Below are 5,632 nucleotides of genomic sequence, written 5' to 3' on the forward strand. Positions count from 1 at the left end.
CACTTCCCCACAAAAAATCTCGCTGCAACTTCTCCAAACGACATGCCACGGACACAGGAATGACATGGACTGACATAAAATAAGTCGGAATACTACTCAAAACGCTCTTCACCAAAGTCAGCCTTCCATCCGTAGACAAATATTGTCTCTTCCACCCTGCCAATCGACGTTGCACCCTCTCTAACACCCCATCCCACTATAAGTTTTATGAAGAGAATTAACTCATATATTCAATTATTATTGTTTACGAAGAGTTCATCGGTTTATATAGCCCTAATGTACGACTGAAAAAGGAAATACACAGATTCATTCCTACTACACCAACACAATTTTGCCTAATTTGCCTAATTCCTAATATACACAAGTATGCCATATATACATATATTGCCATATATACATATTTCTCACACCCCTACTCAAACTCAAGGTGTTTAATAAAAAATACTGAGAGTTTGCTAAGAAAAAACTAAAACCGAGCGATAGTGTGAGTCTTGGTGAAGAAGTGAACAAGTTAAAAAGTCAAGAAGATGAAACGCAGCAAGATAGTGCCATACTGCAGATGTTGTCGCACAAAGTGACAATCAATCTCAATGTGTTTTATTCGTTCATGGAAGACAGTGTTGTGGGCAATCTGAATAGCACTACGATTGTCACAATAGAGAGCGGTTAGAGAACACCGAGGTACACCCAAATCAGATAGAAGACAACAAAGCCAAACAAGTTCAGCAGTAGCATGAGCCATAGCACGGTACTCAGTTTCAGCAGTAAAGCAAGCAACAATAGTTTGTTTTTTGCTTTTCCAATAGATTAAGGAATCGCCAAGAAACATACAGAACCCAGAGGTGGACTTGGGATCATTAACATCACCAGCCCAATCAGAATCAACATAAACCACTAAATCGAAAGAGGAAGTAGAGGACAACAGTAAGTCCTGAAAGATGGTACCTCGAAGATAGTGAAGAATATGAACCAAAGTAGCCCAATGGGTAGAGCGAGGAGCAAAAACAAACTGACTAACCACATGAACAACATAAGCAAGGTCATGGCGAGTGTAACAACCCTCATTTTGACTTAGTCATACTTGCATACATTTATGTATGATCTTGTTTTGTTATGTGCCTTTGCATATCTTGTCTTGTTTTGCTCAAGTGTTACTTGCGTGCTTTGTTCTTGCCTGGTGTGTTGCCGAGGTCGTCTTAAGCTTAGGCACCTTCGAGACCTTTGTCACTTAGAACTATCTTAGAACCCCGTTGGTTGACCTCCATCTTCGCTCCGGCATGTTGGCCGAGATGTCACCATCTAGGCCGAGGTACGCGTTGCCTAGGCCGAGATGTGCACCATCTGGGCCGAGATGTTAATATCTAGGTGTTCTAAATCCTTGATCTTTGCTTGAGTAATTTTGTTCCTGGGATGGTATGACCTAGACCAGGGTGTGGCACAGTTTAGTAGAGTGTTGTCCTTCCAAGCCGATGTCCTTGCCTCTTGATTGTCGGAGTCTTGCTGTTAGCCGATGTCGTTACTTGCCGGTGTGTTCGTGCCGCCTAGCTTGCTGAGTACGCTTCGTCCTGGTCTTGTCTTGTCAAGTAAGTCACCTTTTTGAGTTGAGCAAATCAGCCGATGCCACGTGTCCTGACAGACGGATTAAGTCAGTGTTTGTCGTGTGAGGCAGGGGATTTTTGTATCAATCTTGCCTTTTTAGAGAGAGAAGCTCTAGTTAGAAGGAGGAGGAGTTTGAGCTAGAGAAGGAGGCTTCCAAGCTTGATCGTTGGAGCTTGAACCGTTAGATTCGAGTTTTGAGGTTAGAATATTAACCTATTCTTGTTGTTCTTATTCATTATCTAGCTGTATTGCACGATCAAACCTGTTTTACACACTATTCATCAATTTAAAGTTGGTTTTAGAAAGAGAAAAGCGGTTTTCATGTGTTTTTGAAGAAAAGCCTCGTTTGATCCGAAAGGTTGCATCGAAGCTCATGCGTTTGTGTTTGTATTGATAAGATCCTTGAGTATGGGTACCCAGGTCCACGTTTTCGTAGTTGTGGCATGAAATCTCAGCTTTTGTATAGCAAGTTTGATCTTTGCATTCATCTTCCTCATGTTCATGTTCTTCAAGTTCTTCATGCTCATGTTCTTCATGTTTATCAAGAGGGAAACCCAGATTTTTCCTGACTTCACTTTTGAATGTGGCCATCGAGGCTACACCTCGGCAAGGAGGTGTGGGACCTCGGCCTAGAGCTGGTAGTTGCCCAGCGTATTTTTCCAAGGATAAGAAACTGTGTTTCAACTCGATTGACTTAGTTTTTGAAGAATGCCGAGTTCATTTGCATATAAGGTAAACTTGTTTTGAGTAGTGCATTCAATAGACTTTGACATGTGTTGTAGGACTTGGACTTGCCTTGACCCCGACGTTTGAAGAACTAGGTGAGTGGCATTTTTAATAAAGTTATGTTATCAATGTTTTGAAGAACTTTGCTTTGCTCGTCTTGAAAGATATTTGTTAAGCATGAATGATTGTCCTTAGTTTCGTATCTTGTATCATATTTGTTTGAATGACCTCCTCGGAAAGTCCCTTGTGCTGGAGGACTCTAAACTTGAGCAGCACCCAAGTGTTAAAGGGCTACGGGCTCTTGTAACATAGGTCCCTTGTGCTGGAGGACTCTAAACTTGAGCAGCACCCAAGTGTTAAAGGGCTACGGGCTCTTGTAACATAGGTCCCTTATGCTGGAGGACTCTAAACTTTCGCAGCACGCTTGAATTGTACTCTGGTGTTAAAGGGCTACGGGCCTTTGTAACATAGGTCCCTCGTGCTGGAGGACTCTAAACTTTCGCAGCACATCTTGTCCTGAAAGTCCCTTGTGCTAGAGGACTCTAAACTTTCGCAGCACATCTTGTCTTGAAAGTCCCTTGTGCTAGAGGACTCTAAACTTTCGTAGCACCCTTGTTTGAGATGTCTATCTTGGTTTGTCTTGTTTTGCCATGTACGGTCTACCGCGTGGATATGTTTGCCGAAATGTTATTATTTGTAATATGTGATGCTAGTACGTATCCCTTGAAACTGTGAAGATTTGTTAGATGGACGAGGTCCATTCCTTGTTATATATATATAGAGTTTTGTCTTGTATTGTTTTGAAAGGATTTCGGCTATTATTCATGCAAACCCCTTTATTATTTATGCCATTCACTGAGTATCCAAACTCACCCTCTCTATATATATGTAGGTGATGAACAAGAAGGCAGTGACGCCTAGATATGATTTCTGGAGCTTGTTTTTGGGTCTTATTTATGTCGGCTTAACCTGCACCTAAGCTAGCAGTCTTGAAAATCATGCTTCTCGACTTGTAATATTTGTATTTTGAACACGTCGGCTGAGAAGCCTTTTGATCAAGATGTATGTTTTGTGTAATTGTTATGTCGGCAAAGGGGATGTCGGCAACCTGGCAAACTGTGTACTTAAATCTGTATTTTGTACAATTTGTTTATGTCGGCTTGTGGAGCCCTTTGCTAATACGAAAAATGTAGCTTGCACTTTGCTTGTTTGTTATTAAGTTATAACCCATATGAGAATGGTTACTATCTCATGTGACTTATGCACTGCTCTTATGGACCACTTGTATTTTAGATTATTGCTTCCGCACTTGTGAGCCCCATATATTTATACTCTGATTGTGTGTGAATTTTGAAAATTGGCCTTCGGTAATCTCGGATTACTGGCCATCACGGCACCAAACTACTAGGGGCGGTTTGGGGTCGTGACAGAATGGTATCAGAGCACAAGTTCCTTGGTATACGATATTCACACACTTTGAGTCCTAAAGAGCATAGGATTTCCCCTTAGAAGGAAGTTAGAATTGCATCATATTGCTCTCTATGTGAACGAGGTGTGCATTGTCTTGGCATGCTTAACTGTTACTTGCCTACGTGATTACTTGCTCATTTCATTTTAAAGCCACATTTTGCATACTACTAGCATCATGAGGAGAGGAAGACCTCCAGTTGGCCGAGATCAGTCGGAGGATAGAATAGACAGGCTGGAAAGGCTGGTTGAAGGTTTGGCCCGCGAATTAAGGCAGACAAGACAGCAGTACGCTAGTGCTACATCGACTGAGGCCGAGCAGACGAACAGCCGAAATGCAGTTCCACCTCCACCCCCTCCAGTACCTCAAGTGCCCCCACAGCCAGCTTTATATGGGGACGGCACGATAGCTCTGATTAGAGAGTTTAAGAAAATGAAACCGCCGAGATTTCAAGGGGGCATAGAGCCGATGAAAGCCGAAGCCTGGGTTTTGGAGATGGAAAAGCTGCTCGAGATCTTTCCCAGCACTGACACCCAGAAGGTGACGTTAGTAGCTTTTACACTAGATGACGACGCCCGCAGATGGTGGATGATGGTTCGAGAAAGCAATCCAGACTTGACCTGGACCCGATTTTTAGAATTGTTCTACACCAAGCATTTTCCCTTAAGTGTTCGGAATCGCAAGGCTACCGAATTTCAGACTCTTACGCAAGGCAATAGAACAGTAGCTGAATATGACCGTGCCTTTACAGAGTTGGCAAGGTACGCACCCCAGATGGTCAATGATGAATATATGAAGGCTAGGAAGTTCGAAAGTGGGCTCCGTGGACCGATACAAGACCGGGTTAACATGCTCAACATGCCGACTTACGCTGGAGTGCTGGACAAAGCCATTCTGGCCGAAGCTAACTTGAACAGATACCAGGGTTCAGGAGAGAGCCAGAGGAAGAGGCAGAGTTATGACAATCGCCGTGCACAGTTTAGTACCAAGAAGAAAGCGAACGTCGGCAGTTCAAGCAACCCAAGACGAGAGAGTGGTACTAAGCCGATATGTTCCAGTTGTGGGAAGCCACATTTCGGGGTCTGTCGTCGGGCGTCTGGGGCTTGTTACGAATGTGGTGAAGTAGGCCATTTTGTGAGGGACTGTCCAAAAATGAAGGCTGGGGAAGGTAAGAAAGATGAGAATACTTCAGGCTCTGTGCAGAAAGGTAACGCTGGGAAGGGACCGATGAGACAGGGCAGAGTTTTCGCACTGGTACCAGGGGACACGCAAAATGCCAAGACAGTGGTGTCAGGTATGCTTTCAATTTGCTTTCAAAGTGCATATGTATTGATTGATTCGGCTTCTACGCATTCATTCATTTCTGCTAAGTTTGCCGAGAAGATTAATAGGAAACTAGAACCCCTTGATTACGTATTATCTGTATCCACTCCATCTGGGAGATCTATGAATGTTGCATCCATCTATCAAGCATGTGTTGTTGTGATTGGGAATGTTGAACTGTTAGCCGACTTAATGCCATTGGACATAATCCATTTTGATGTTATTTTGGGAATGGATTGGTTAGTGACGAACCGCGCGTCCATAAATTGTGTTTCAAAGAGTGTCACGTTAAAACCCCCGAACCTAGCCGAGGTCACGTTTCAAGGAAAAGGGGTAGTGTCCCCACCATACTTAATTTCATCCATGAAAGCCTATAGATTGATCCAAAAGGGGTGTTGAGGTTATTTGTGTAGCATAATAAGTAATTTGAATGGAAGTGTTGAGATAGCCGACATCCCAGTAGTTAATGAATTCCCCGACGTCTTTCCAAATGATTTGCCTGGTCACCTAGTTGAT

Source organism: Camellia sinensis, chromosome 14 (assembly GCF_055761805.1).
Source record: "Camellia sinensis isolate YWXY chromosome 14, ASM5576180v1, whole genome shotgun sequence".
Classification (NCBI taxonomy): domain Eukaryota; kingdom Viridiplantae; phylum Streptophyta; class Magnoliopsida; order Ericales; family Theaceae; genus Camellia; species Camellia sinensis.